This window comes from Triticum dicoccoides, chromosome 2B, assembly GCF_002162155.2.
Source record: "Triticum dicoccoides isolate Atlit2015 ecotype Zavitan chromosome 2B, WEW_v2.0, whole genome shotgun sequence".
NCBI lineage: Eukaryota > Viridiplantae > Streptophyta > Magnoliopsida > Poales > Poaceae > Triticum > Triticum dicoccoides.
In genome coordinates, this window is record NC_041383.1 from 314,297,367 (window position 1) to 314,312,903 (window position 15,537).

Sequence of the window (15,537 nt, forward strand, 5' to 3'; positions counted from 1 at the left end):
TCGTGGCACACCGTACCTGACGAGGAAGGATTGGCTCGACCTCTACTTCGACAGAAAGTAGTTTAGCTCAGTTTAAATTTATATTTTATGTTCGGTTATGAAAAACTATCTATTTTTATGTTTGAATGCATGCTACTTACGGTTGAACCTGCTTTGAACTTGATCAAATTGAAGTTTACAACATTAAGCCACTCTACGCGCATTTTCCACACCACACACTCTACGCGCATTTTCCATCTCGCCGGCGAAGGCCCCGCATCGCAGACGGTCCTACGTTGGCGCCGACATCTGTTGGCATTATTGGGAGACGGTGATGCCACCTCCCCTCCCATGGAGCGATGCCCACTTCCCCAACAATTGGCAGCTCTCTGCAGATCGGGTGCCAATCCCACCGGTGTCGGTGAGCGGGCACGCTCGTCGTGAGGAGATCGACCGCCGCCGCGCTTGCCTCCCACCGGATCTTCTCTATGACCGCAAGTACGCGTAGCGCTATCAGATACGTGGCTCCATGATGAGCATGACATGTGATGACAATCCTTTTTTCTTGGTCATCCTCCGAGACCGCGGCGGCCGCGTCCTACGCATGCTCTGAGCCTGCCCCAAACGCGCGGGCGTACGCGTTTGCGCGGCCTCACGCTGACGCCATCTTCGTCCTCGTCCCTATCGCCACCACCGCCCATGACCGAGGAGGAGGAGGCCGAGCTCATGAGGTGTGTCATGGAGGACTCCATGAACACCCACGACGAAGACCATATTCTTAAAAGTAACCGATTGTAATTCGAAATATCTTTTTTTTCCTTTTGTCATTGCATGAATCTTTGCAACACCCATCCTATAGAAAGGATCTTGTGTACAAAAAACAGGGTGCCCTCGGTTGGATTTACATGGTTTCCATAATGTAAAATGGGTGTTCGTGTAAAATCTAGCGATGAAGTGGTTCTGACCATGTAAAACGTAGGTTATGTGTAATCTAACGATGCGGTGGCACATTGTGAATGGGTTATGGAACCAATTTTAAACTGGCATGGCATTACAACACAATGTCTTCGTCAGGGTATGCATGGTCCTGCCAGTGTAAGACCTAGGTTCTTTTGTATTGTAAGCCTCGCAGTGATGGTATACCTCTGCTTATTGCTCCCTTTTTCTCTAGTCCTTTAACATCTGATTTAACGTGCATGCAACGTCCACCTTATAGAAAAGGTTCTGGTGCACAAAAAAGGGTGCCCTTCGGGTGTCTATGCATGGTTCTGACTATATATCGCTCTCGCACCCAATAACAATCCACTTTCTATCACTCTCTTTGTCTATCTGTCTATCTATCTACCAGCCTCTCTCTCTCATGTAGACCAACACGTACAAAGCAAACAAAGGCCAGAGTTCGAGTGGAATAGGCAAGGCGGGAGCGTTTGCAATGTCTAGAAACATGGTTTTACGAAGCCATACAACGGCACTCTTCTATGTTGTAAATGGCTATGGAGGCAATTAGAAGGTGCCATGCCACTACGACAAAAAATCATCATGTAGAGTGATGACTGTGGGTGCAACATCCGCTGGAAAGAAAAATGGTTCTCATACACAAAGAAAAGGTGCCCTCGTGCGTTTATGTGTGGTTTTGGCAATGTAAAACAAAGGTTCTGTGTAATGCACCGATGCAGTGGTACATTGAGAATCGGTTATGGACCTAGTTACTATATGTCGTTGTCCCACCCGATAAAAATCCTCTCTCTACCCCCCCCCTCTCTATCACCACCAAAAAACCTTGCACGATGCATGTTGCAACCACCATAAAAACTCAATAGAAGTGATTCTCGTACCAAACATAAAAGGGTGCCCCCGTGTATTTACGGGTGGTTCCAATCATGTAAAAGCGGAGGTTCCCTCATAGTGTGCCCTCGCAGGGGCGACAGCGGGTGCAGTGTCTACCCTATAGAAAGGTTCTTGTGCACAAAAGAAAGGGTTCCCTCAGTCGGGGTATATGAAAGGTTCGTGTTCACATGCAAGAGGGTGCCCCGCGTATGGGGATGCATGGTTCCGACAATGTAAAATGGAGGTTCTTGTGTAATGTAAGCGTTGTGCTGATGCTCTCTCTCTCTCTCTCTCTCTCTCGTCCCTTAACATCTCATTTAACGTGCACGCATCATAAAAAACTTACACGGATCAAATGGTGTTGGTGGGTGCAATGACCACCTTATAGAGAAGATTCTTGTGCGCAAAAAAAGGTACCCTCAGGTCGGTATGCAAGGTTCCGTCAATGTAAGACGGAGGTTCTTATGTAATGAAAGTGTTGCGGTGATATATATATCTAGCTACCTCTCTCTCTCTCTCTCTCTCTCTCTCTCTCTCCTCTCTCTCTCTCTCCCTCCAGTCTTTTAATATCTGATTTAATGTGCATGCATCGTAAAAACTTTACATGGTGTCTAATGTTGTCGGTGGTGCAACGTCCACCTTATAGAGAAGGTTGTCATGCACAAAAAAGGGTGCCCTCGGGTGGGTGTGCGTGCTTCCGACAATGTAAGCTCAGGTCTGGGTGAAATCCAATGATGTAGTTGTACTATATACCGCTCTCCCACCCGATAATAATCCACTTTCTCTCGCTCTCTCTACCTAACTCTCTATTTATCTACCACCACTCACTCTATAGTCCTCTACCATGTAGACCAACATCGTCGGAGCACTACAAGGGAAAAGCCTACTAGTAGCGTAGGTTAAATAGCTAGCAGTAGCGCGGGTGCCAGCGCTACTCCTAGCTCGCTACAGCTAACTGGTAGTAGTAGCGCGAGTGCATTGATGACAGGGGTCACCAATGGTGCAGACGGGCAGCGGCAGACCAGATCTAGCGGCTGTTGCTAGAGAGGGGCCGGATCCCGGGCAAAGCAAGGCGGCGGTGTGGGGCTCCTCTTTGCAGCCAAGACAGAGAGCTCCTGGTCATCCATGGCGAAGACCTGCATGGGGGATGGACATGGGAGGGCAAGTAAAACCAGATGGGAGAGGGGAAAAGAGAAATGAGGGAGAGAGGAAGGAGATGGAGGGAGCACCGGGGCTAGTTGCCGGTGGTGAGGTGCTCCGGTGTGGTGGCATGGAGGTGATGGGGAAGACTGGCGAGCTCCTGGACGCCAGCGGCGTGAGGCGGCCTCGTTGGGCACCACGGAGGAGGAGGCGCGCATGGGCAGAAGTGCCACGGGAGAGCCTATGGAGTGATAGGATGATAGGTACGGGAGAGAGGAGGGATTCAGAGGAGGAGATGGGGATTTCTAAGACTGTTAAAAAACCCTGTACTTAGTAGTAGCGCGGGTTTACAACCCTCGCTGCTAATATGGCATGTCCCGCGGGGCACCGTGGAGACCACTTAGTAGTAGCCTGGGTTTATAGCCCGCGCTACTACTATCAACTTGGTAGTAGCGCGGGGTTTATACTCCTCGCTACTACTATGGCATGTCCCGAGGGGCATGGTGAAGACCACTTAGTAGCAGTGCGGGTTTATAGCCCGTGCTACTACTAACACGCAAGGTATATACCCCTCGCTACTACTAATTAACAGCAGCGTGACCCTATACCCCTCGCTACTACTAAACATCTATCTATAAGGTATTTCCTAGTAGTTGAGGGTCGTCGTCAGCGGCATAGGCGTCAGTCGTGGCAGGGTCGTCGTCGTTGTCGGAGCTTGATTTGTCGCTGACATCTGACCCGTCATTTGTAGGTCCATCTACACCCTGGCTAGCCTCCGGAGTAAGCGCTTCTTCTCCTCGGCGTGCCTCCTCGCCTTCACCTTTGCTGCTGCCTCACGCTCCGACAGTTCGATGGCGAGCCGAAGTGCTTTGGCGTTCTTCTGTCGGAGGCGCCGCACATCTGACTCCACCATTGTCAAGGAGCGGCGGAGGATGGGTTGAGCCGCTTAGCTGTAGATGCTCTAAGCGATTCGTGGTTGTCACCAACAGTACTTGGCATCTATAGATGATGTTGTTAGTTAATGGGCATGAGTTAATTGCGCTGACGTTGTTTTTGCTTATCCACATCTATATGTACATCTGCTCATTGAATTACTGCCATCATTGACGCACCGTTTACTGGTGAAAAAAAAACGCACGACACGGGATCTCCTCTGGCCACGTATGATACGTCCTGATTCTTGGTCAACATGTCTTAAACCACGAATGGTCAGGTTCAGAATCGCATCCGTGTGTCATTGTTAAGCGTGCAGTACCTACTTTGAGTCTGTCTGGCGCGTATTGCCCATGCACGTTCTGTTCATACGCCGATGCATCTGACCACGTGCCCAGATTTCACGGCTTTAGTTTATAAACACGAGTCTTGCACTCTGTCGGACTGTAGCACGAAGCCGGTTCTGTGTGTGACGCATTTACTTTAACCAAGTAAGTACTAGTACTAGTACTAGTAGTTATCGACGGGGAGCTGCCAAAGAACACCGCGGGGAAGGAAGCCATCCTCGCCGAGTTCGCCGACATTCTGAGAGCAGCCGTCGGCGTGTCCATCCTCTCCGTGCAGAACTTCGTCGTCCGTTTCACGGACCCAGGGTGGCCTCATTATGTGTAGCTGTGTCGTTGTTCTTGCGGCCGTATCGCTGCCTGTAGGGGTACTACCATCGCGTGGTGCTGCAACATTGTATCTATAATTCCCGCATTTTGTTTTTTTGTCTTTCCACTTCATGAATTCGACTTGCGTCATTCTGTCTTCCCTTTTAGTAGTATTGTAATGTATGTGTATAGTTGGCTCTTTACTTTTTGTTGTTGTTTGTTTTTTCATCTATTTCTATGCTCTTTTATCTTAATCACCACTTAAAGAGTATTTAACAAAAAACTACCACATTTCATGAAAATGTTCCTACAAACTACCACTTTATAAATTTAAGCCGAAAACTATCATTTTCTCACTAATCCTTGACTAAAAAGTATCAAGTCTGAAAAAAGCCCGATTCAACTCTTTTAAACGTGTTTCTGACTAGTTGGGCCCACATGTCAGTGTCTATCTTCTTGCTCCTCCTATATCTCTCTCAGGCATTTCAACAAACACCTCGTCTTCGTGCCCCACGGCGGGAAGCTCGCCGGCGTGGTAGTTGTTGGTGAGGCCCAGCACGGCGAGCCCGGGCGCCCTGAGGAGCGCGGCGGGGAGCCAGCCCGCGAGCGCATTGTCGGAGAGGTTGAGCTCCTGGAAGTGGAGGGGTCGGTCTCCTGGACGAGGACGAGGACGGTCTGCGTGGGCACGGCGAGCGCCTGGAAGTCGCAGGCCTCGTCCTTCTGGTTCTGCACCTGGAAGTACATGTTGAAGGCGTAGGAGGCGTTGCCATTGACGTCCATGCCGTAGCAGGTGGAGCCGAGGCCGAGCGCGGTGCAGTCGGCAAAGGTGCAGGCGTAGTTCACGTTCTCGACCAGCTTGCTCTTGTCCTCGGTGTTGGGGTTGTACACATACCATGTCCTGGGCAGGTACTGCACGCCATTGGCCAGCACCAGCATGGTGTTCTGCCCGTTCCCGGTGAGGTCCATGGGGAACTTGGGCTGGCCGTCGAAGCGGAGCACGCCCCAGTGCCGCTCGAACGCGCCCGGCGCCACGCTCTTGACGTTCTCGTCCAGGAGACCGAACAGGTACACCTCCATGTACTGGTTGGGCCGGAGCGGCGTGCCAGTGTTGGCCGCCAGCCGCGGGAGCAGGCCGTCGTAGAAGCGCTTGGCGAGGGCGTTGGTGGCGTGCTTGTCGCCGTCGGTTGGCAGCTGACCTCGCCGATGACGATGGGCAGGTCGCCGTGGCCGACGGCGGCGAGCGCGGACACCAGCGTGTCGAACATGTTGGTGTACGTGCGTTCGCCGTCCTGCAACGGCTTGGCGAGGCCGTCGAAGAAGGCGAAATCGACGGGGAAGTCGTCACTGAGGTAGAGGCTGAGGTAGGGGTGGATGTTGACGGTGAAGGGGGCGCTGTTGTTGGCCGGGAACTGCACCATCTGCGTCATGAGCGGGGCGACGTCCGTCCGGAAGCTCGAGCCCGGGCGCGGGCTACAAGGAGCAGCAGGGAGCAGCCGACTTCCAGGCGCTCGCCGTGCCCACGCAGACCGTCCTCGTCCTCGTCCAGTAGACGGGCCCATCCACTTCTAGGAGCTCAATATCTCCGACAACGTGCTCGCGGGATGGCTCCCCGCCGCGCTCCTCGGGGAGCCCGAGCTCGCCGTGCTGGGCCTCGCCAACAACTACCTCGTCGGCGAGCTCCCCGCCGTGGGGCACGAAGTTGAGGTGTTTGTTGAAATGCCTAAGAGAGATACATGAGGAGCAAGAAGATAGACACTGACGTGTGGGCCCAACTAGTCATAAACGCGTTTAAAAGAGCCAAATCGGGCTCTTTTCAGACTAGGTAGTTTTTAGTCAAGGATTAGTGAGGAAATGGTAGTTTTAGGCACAAATTTGTAAAGTGGTAGTTTGTAGGCACGGTTCCATGAAATTGTGGCAGTTTTTTGTCAAATACTCCCACTTAAAGCATCATAACTATATTGCATTGGCTCTTTACTTATTGTACACGTTAGACGGTGTGGTTGCTCATTGCACTTTTACTACTTACAGAAAATCTTGTGTTTTGTTGTTGACTCAAGGTATATTATATCTTGAGACCGTCGAACTTCTTAAGTACTTGTGGGTGTCACGGCCGACGGCGTTCAACGGTGTGGCATGCGGTGCCTGGCCGCCGCTAGCCACCCTGTCGCATGATCGATGAAGACAGGGACCGCCGGGGCGCACAGAGCTGCAACAAAACCCCCGTGGCCGCCGATGAGAGCATGCACGGGGAGCACACGTCCAACTTGGCGGCTGGTGTCTGTTGTTACCTCGAGGAGTCTGCGATGAGCTTAGCCAATCTATCTCGACAGAGCTACTTTCAGATCTGCTTCTCGGCCATGGCGTAGTGGGACGAGGCGAAAAAAAAACCCGTCAAAATATCTGCAAGACTTCTTGGGTGTCATAACCAGCCGGCGCCATTCGACGATTGCAAGCCGATCCCCAAGTTGCTAGTGGTCAACGATGCTCCAATCTGTTGAGATAGCTCACCAAAAGGGATGAAGATGAGGTGCGTGCTACAGGCGACGAGATTGATGTAGCTGGTATGGTGATAGAGGTTCATTCTGGTAAGGGTGGTCGCATATCAGGTCTGGGAGATGGGACACCGTTTATATTTGAAAGTCGGGTCGTCTCAAAGAAGAAGAAAAACTACTCGGTCCGGTTTATATATGATCTTATTAAATCCTATATTGAAATGCGTAGCGGTGTGGGTGTGGTATCTCTTGACGGCCTTTTATAAACATAATTAAACAAATTTGTGGTAAGACGAAGACAAATCACAAAGTTTGCGGGAAATGTCTAGGTACCGAGTGTGCGAGGTATCGAGTAATAAAAAGCGTGATGAGCAGAAGGAATGACATTCTGCTCGATACCTCTATGCATGCTGCACCCGTCATATCATATGGCCACGCTACGGCGCCAGAAAGAAGTTATCATAGCTAGCGAAAAAAGTGCTCGTGTGGGTTTTGTTTGTGATGCTTCACATATGTGGGTCGGAAAAGGAAAATCCAGAGAATTATACCCCAACTCAAAATGAAAAATAATACCGGCACTGAATAAATATAAACCAGGAGGAAAAAATATTTTGAGAATGGGGGAAATCATAAATGTCGTAGTCAATTGGTATATGGAGAATAATAATACATGTGCCATCGTTTTTGCTTATTATAGATAAAAATTGTACTGTTCGGAGTTGGAATGGTAAAAAACACATAAGAAAAATGAAAAAAACGCTTGGTACATTTTGCGGTAGTGTGAAACGCCAAAGTACATGAGAGTTGACCATCATTTGTTGAGCCTGACAGGTACTCATCGTATGCTGGACAGGTACTCACGCAGTGCCCAGCTTGGCCATAGTGCTTGCATTTCCTGGTAGCGGACGGTAGTTTCTGATTTGCTGGCTTTCTAGTGCTTTGGTCTGAACTACATTTGCTATTTTTTGGCGATGACTTGAGTTTCCATTTTGAAGTACACTCTCAAGCTAATCCCTAGAGCTAACTTTCCTTGCTATGTATATTAACCTGAAGCTGAGGTTGCATCATACATCTAGCCCAATTTTTCAGATCATGGTGATTTGAAGAAATGGTAGCCAACATCTTCCAAAAAATATGCATAGATGTTGGTATTAGGTTGGCCGAGCTGCTCCAAATGCCGAGAGATATGGGCTACATACACGGTTTGTGCTGTCAAGCAGATCTAACAAGGAACAGGCCGTTGTCTAAAAAAAAGAAACCGGCCAGGCAAGCAGTTAATTTGTAGGCGCCATCATGCACCTTCAATTAGGAAAACCCTCTAAGACACTTACAACAAATAAGCAATCCCTGTGTGTAATGTAATCACCATCAACCATTTTGACCACAACAAAAAATTACATGCACAACAAAAGAGGTCCAGAAATTTCTTCAATTAGGAAACACCAAGTAGAACATTTCAGAGGATGCATCAGTATTACACTTTAGCGCTGAAGAGAGTTAGATTCGGTCCAAACTAAATCAACCGGATCGTGAAAAATACAGCCGAGCAAAGTGATTGCTAGGTAATCTAAAAAAGCATTAAGATGCAGCATGCCGTGGGAGTTGAGATTTTCCTTCTGTAGCTGATGCGGCTCCTGCTCATCTGGTCGCTACTGCTTGTCGTCCTTCGTCAACTAAAACATCAAGGGAGAAACCAAGGGTTGTATAGATAAAAAAACCTCAGCTCAGGATGAGACCCATGAGCACCATCCACTTCCTCATGGTCCTCCACTCGTTGAGATTGCAGCCGCACCATGGCAGTCATGGGTCCGAGATCCATGGCGTCCTCCTCTTCCACCCCATGTTCCTCCTCCCGTCGTCCAGATGCACACGGGATGCACCTGCTTGGGCTTCTGGCTTGGATGGCTGAGCTGCGATGTCGTGCGGGCCATAGAGGACGGCGGTGGTGCTGGGGAAGAGGGAGAGTAAAAATAAATGATGAATGTAGATGAGAAGAGTGAGCAGTGGTTGTGGTGCTCGAGTGATGGTGTATGTGAGAAGATGGGAAGGGGGTGAGTATTAAGGAACTCTCTTTGACCGTTTGACGTGGCTGTAGCTTTGACCAAAATACGGGCTTGAGATGAGGTGGAGAGAAGAGAGTGGGAGAGAGGAAAGAGAGGGCCGTGCTAGACCTAGACAAGCAAGAAAGAAAGTGCGGCAAGGGGCATTGTCTCGTTTTTGACTGTGTCCGTTGCTCATGCGTGAGTCCAGACGAGAGAAAAAGGGCATGCAGCAGATGCCCAAAACCTTTTGACCGGCTCCGAACGTGGCTGCAATCACATGCCCGTGACTGCCAAACCAGCAGACTACTACTGCGCACTACTAGAGTAGACGCAGGCCGAATGGTCCACCTTCGGCTATAAGAGGAATTATCCATCGACCATCTAAAAGCTGGAAAATGCAAAGAGGGAAAGATGAGGGTGCAGATCCCAACACAGATGAGCGTCTATGATTGCAACCCCTCTAGAGAAGCTTCATAAGTTTGCTTTTCCCTCTATATATATTATATATAGAGAGAGAGAGTAGCACTATTCTGATCCCAGGATCAGAATAGCTATTCGGATCACGTTGCGCCATATAAGGAGCCGCGGAGCTGTTCCAGAATCTGAAAAGACAAACCCACTAGAACTTCCCGTAAAAAAACAATCTCTCGGCTCCCACGTTATCCACTCCCCCACATCCACCCACGAACCCCCCGACAAACCCCCCGCCACCGGCGCCGGCCTGCCTCGGCCCTGGTGCGCCTTCTGCTGCCTCCCTCCACCTGCTTCGATGACGTCACCGGCCACCGCTACCTTCTTCCACCACGGCGCCGGCCACCCCCTCCTTCCACCACGGCGCCGTCCACCCCCTCCTTCTTCCACCACGGCGCCGGCATCCCCCTCCTTCCATCGCGCCGCCAGGCCCTCTGCTCTTGAGCTTCACCGCGGGAAACTTCCCATGCCCCGCCGCCGATGGCCTCTAGCACCGCCACCTCTGCCACCGCGAGAAGGGTGACGAGGTCAGGAGGAATGCAGACGTCGTCAAGACGGCTGGAATTGGTGCGGCTTGATTTGGCCCACTCCAGCGGCTCCTCTCCTTTGTCGCTTTTGCCAGCCAAGCGAAGGTAGACATGGGTGTGTGGGTGTATGCGATGTGCTGGCCTGCTGGGTGTGTGCCTGCTCACTATGAAGTTCGTCCTGGCCATCATCTTCAGTTCGAGCGTGTGCACCCTATTCTTGTTCATCATCAAAAGCAGAAACATTCTTTATTTGTACTGATTGGAAATTTCAAGCTGGTCTGATGAGTGATTGATGATTAGGATGCAGTGCAGCTCCTAGGACATTCCCTCTGCCATATGTTCGCCATCCTCGCGCGTGCCTGCTCGGGCATCTCTCGTCGACCTTCCACGGCTCATGTCGTTGACCTTCCATGGCTCATGTCGTTGACCTTCCCAGGTGTCTCTCATTGTTGCCGCACATGATGCTTCGTGGTTTGCTCCTTCTGTTTACCTGGCACCTTCCCCCGTTCGTGAGGCTATGGCATCGAGCTGCTGCTGGCTTTGCTTGTTGTCATTTGGGCTGTTGGTAGAGGCGAGCACCAAAGGATCAAGCAGCAGCCAGAAAACTGTTTTGTTCCGTGAATTTCATAGTATAGTGAAAAGGAGAGAAAAGTCAAAGAGAGAGAGAGAGTGTGTGAGAGAGAGGATGGGAGTGCATAGCAACAGTGAGATGATAAGATTGGAATGTGCGGCCAAGAAGGCACCACATTGTCAATTGAGAACTGGCTACTAGTTTTTCCAACTATGTAACGCCCCGAGACCGACGCTTCAGAAGCCTTCCAGTTATTTCGTTGCAGCTGTGTGTTTTATTTGTTTGTTGCATTCATCATCGCATCATTCGCATTGCATTGGCACTCTGTTGCCGTCATTGTTTTCAAACTTGCATCCGCTCGTAGTTGCCGCGTCCCCCTTTCTTTCGTTGACCGTTTCGAGACCAACCGTGTTTTCGTTTCCCTCTTGTCCAATCACCTAACCTCTCTTGTCAGCTTGCAGCCCCCTCGCGCGCGTGTCCGGAACTTCCCCGAACCCGAACCGCACGGTCATGACCGTTGGATTCGAATCATCCCCTAACATCTATAAAACATCTCCGTTTTCTTATTTGGGCTACCTAACCTATTTATTCTCGACCGCCCGATTGCGATCGGACGGACTAAACCCACTCTCTTTATCCTATATATAGACCACCTACCAACCTAACCCTAGAATTTAGGAGCCTTGTCCCATCCACCAAATCCCCTTACCCGTCGCCGCCAGTTCTCTTCCACCTCGGGATCCCTCCCGATCCATCTCCACCCAATCAGCTCACAGCGGCCACCACTCCTCTCGTTCACCATCCGTCCTTCCCGTAGCTCCCCGCAACCACCTCCCTCAAGCCCGAGGCCATGCCTCCTCTGCTCGATCTCCCCTGCCTAGCCCTGCCTCGTCCCCCTTGTTGCGAGCCAGGGAGAGGAGCTCCCTGCCGTCTCCCACCTCGTGTCGTCCCCGTCGTCTACCACCACCAGCAGCAGCTAAGCTACGTCGCCCCCCTTCCCTTCTTGCCGCACCTCCTCTCTCTCTCCCCCTCCTGACCTCATTTTCCCTCTCGTGGTTCAACAGCAGCAGGAGTCCTGCCATGGCTGTCCGAAACCGCCGCTGCATCGCGCTGCCATTGGGGCCTCGTCTCCACCACCAGACCTGGCCGGCCTTCGTCGCCCTTGCCCGTTCCCGGCCGGATCACACCGTAGGGCCCCGTCCCCGGCCACCGGTGCCCTCGCCGGAGACCACCTGCGTCGCCCGCCAAGTCCTGCAGGAGCGCCATGGCCGCCTCGTCCCGGGTCAAGCTTGTCAGCGTCCTTCGTCGTCCTGCGTCTAGCACCGCCCGGATCCGTCCGCCTTCGCACCTCCCCCGTCTTGGATCCGTGCCTCCGCCCGCCGCCATCTCCTTCCGCAGCCCCGTGCCAAAGTCCCATCGCACCGCGCCTGTCCAGCCTCTGCTTCGAGCAGAGGAGGAAGATGCCTCATTCAGCGCCCGTTGACCGCGCGGGCATCGTCAGCGCCTCCCTGCCTCGCGCGCCCCGCCAAGGCCCAGCTCCTCTTCGCCAGATCCACCGGCCTGCCAAGCCTCTCTACAAACGGGCCGAAGCCCAGCTAGGTGAGCAGCCCAGCCGCCCAGTGCACTATTTAGATGCGGCCCGTGTCATGTTTTTTCCCTGCCTGCGATCTTATCAATTTTCCAGAGACTGCATATTTACAAATTACCCCTCCATGTTCATGCATTAATAACTCTTGAACCGTGCATCGGATTAAAATAATTTATATATGAAAAGTGCTTAGAATTTACTCTAGTTTCATAATATCCCACTTTCAGCCATGTTAAATATGTTTAACCTTGCTGTTTATTTAATTTTGCTCAAATGTCATGCTAAAATGCTTTATTTCATAACTAAATAACCGTAGCTCGGTTTTAAATAAACTTTATATGTAAATGGGGTGGAAAAATGCCTAATTTAACATGTTGCACTTCATTTTCCTGTTTAACAACATTAAAATTGTGTTTAGGACAGAACAATACCAAATCTAAAATATGCATATGGGGATTTTCCGGAATTGTTGTTTGTTCTTTAAGGACTCATTTAAAATTGCCTAGATAGGTAGTTCTGTTATACTTCACCTCTTGCCATGTTAATAAACATTTAATATTGTTGGGTACATAAAAAAGAGTGAACTAAATTAATGAATGTGGTGTTTCGTCAATATGCAACTCGTTGCATATTGAGCTCCACTTAATTTGTAGTATTGTTTGTGCACTTTGCCATGCCATGCCTCATTAAACCGGACATGCATCATACTTGTTTGTGCATCATGCCATGTTTATGCTTGTGCATTTATCATGTTGTTTGTTTCTTTCCGGTGTTGCTTCTTAGTTCCGATAATTTTGCGATTGTGATGATTCGTTCGACTACTCCCGTTCGTCTTCATCATGGACTCGTTCTTCTTCCTTGCGGGATTTCAGGCAAGATGACTGCTACCCTGGATCTCACTACTATCATTGCTATGCTAGTTGCTTCGTTCTATCGCTATGCTGCGCTACCTATCACCTGTTTATCAAGCCATCCCAAATTGCCATGAACCTCTAACCTTTGACACCCTTCCTAGCAAACCGTTGCTTGGCTATGTTACCGCTTTTGCTCAGCCCCTCTTATAGCGTTGTTAGTTGCAGGTGAAGTTGAAGATTGCTCCATGGTGGACAGATTTATGTTGGGATATCACAATATCTCTTATATTATTAATGCATCTATATACTTGGTAAAGGGTGGAAGACTCGTCCTTATGCCTGGTGTTTTGTTCCACTCTTGCCGCCCTAGTTTCCTTCATACCGGTGTTATGTTCCCGGATTTTGCGTTCCTTACGCGGTTGTGTGATTTATGAGACCCCCTTGACAGTTCGCTTTGAATAAAACTCCTCCAGCAAGGCCCAACCTTGGTTTTACCATTTGCCTCACCACCACCTATACCCTTCCCTTGGGTCGGCCAACCCGAGGGTCATCTTTATTTTAGCCCCCCCCCCGGGCCAATGCTTGTCTAAGTGTTGGTCCGAACTGAGCTGCCTGCGGGGCCACCTCGGGACAACTTGAGGGTTGGTTTTACTCGTAGCTAGTCTCATCCGGTGTTGCCCTGAGAACGAGATATGTGCAGCTCCTATCGGGATTTGTCGGCGCATCGGGCGGCTTTGCTGGTCTTATTTTACCATTGTCGAAATGTCTTGTAAACCGGGATTCCGAGTCTGATCGGGTCTTCTTGGGAGAAGGTATATCCTTCGTTGATCGCGAGAGCTTATCATGGGCTAAGTTGGGACACCCCTGCAGGGTATAAACTTTCGAAAGCCATGCCCGCGATTATGGGCAGATGGGAATTTGTTAATGTCCGGTTGTAGATAACTTGACACCAGATCTGAACTAAAACGCATCAACCGCGTGTGTAGCCGTGATGGTCTCTTTTCGGCGGAGTCCGGGAAGTGAACACGGTTTTGGGTTATGTTTGACGTAAGTAGGAGTTCAGGATCACTTCTTGATCATTGCTAGCTTCACGACCGTTCTGCTTGCTCTCTTCTCGCTCTTGTTTGCGTATGTTAGCCACCATATATGCTTAGATGCTGCTGCAACCTCACCACTTTACCCCTTCCTTTCCCATTAAGCTTTGCTAGTCCTGATACCCATGGTAATGGGATTGCTGAGTCCTCGTGGCTCACATATTACTACAACAACAGTTGCAGGTACAGGTTATGCGATGATCATGACGCGAGAGCGATGTTTGCTTGTTTTGGAGTTCTTCTTCTTCTTCTTCGATCAGGGGATAGGTTCCAGGCCGGCAGCCTGGGCTAGCAGGGTGGATGTCGTTTGAGCTTCTGTTTTTGTTTTCATCCGTAGTCGGATGTTGCTCTTATGTATGATATATTGTTGTATTCATGTGTCTTTTGATGTTTTGTATGTATCCCCATCTATTATGTAATGTTGATGTAATGATATCCATCTTGTAAAAGCGTCTTCAAGATGCGCTTCTATCCTTGGTGGGACCTTCAAGTTCCTTTAGGATAGGGTCGCATCTTGGGCGTGACAAGTTGGTATCAGAGCCTCGACCGACCATAGGAGCCCCCTTGATTGTTGGTCGTTGTTGAGTCTAGAAAAAAACTATTTTGAGTCTTAGGATTATATATATTGGAGAGTAGGATTCTTTTTACTCCTCAGCCCCCTTCGTCGCTCTGGTGAGGACTCTCGACGTAGATATTTTGTCTTTCCTCTCCTCAATTTTTCACAATTTTTTTAGGATCACGCGGGTATCTTGGAATCGTTCCGATGGTTTTGTGACTAGAACATTGTTCTTGGTGCCTCTTGTCTTTTATGTGGCAGTGACCCGTGGAGTTGAGCTCTGAGGTGTTGTCGTCACAATTTTGTCATTGCAGTTCTGGAATACCTGAGTTTTGTCGACATCGAAAATCTCTTTTATGCAGTTGTTGGTGAGATAACCTCGACGCCACCCAGTACTGGGGAGTTTGGGAGTATTGCCATAACTCGTATAACGGATGCTTTTCGAAGGTTGAGGTACACGATTTCCGGAGTTTTCTTGGTTATGTGTTGACGGATAGATACAGCTGGATGTAGGGATTGTTAGTTTGGGTGAGATATATTGCTTCCCCTGTATCCCCAACACCAGATTGCATAACCAGAAAGTTTCGGGAGTTTATAGGTGGGAATTCAAGTAGCTCCTAGAATATCTTTCCGACAGATGCATGATATGGGATTGGGTAAATCTCTATCATATGTATTTGTTCTGGCTTATTCTGCAAGCCAAATCCTTTGTTTTGTTTTATTTGTGGTATTCGAGTTGCTTCGAAGTCAAGTGTTGATTCCATACCTTTCAAGCGGTGTTCTCATATTTCTATGGGAGTACTAATCCTT

General features: G+C 49.8%; 1 pseudogene; it reads right to left on the bottom strand.

Annotated features, from left to right (window-relative positions):
• Window positions 1-4,997: 4,997 nt before the first annotated feature.
• On the bottom strand, window positions 4,998-6,003 carry LOC119360861 (annotated as a pseudogene).
• Window positions 6,004-15,537: the final 9,534 nt, after the last annotated feature.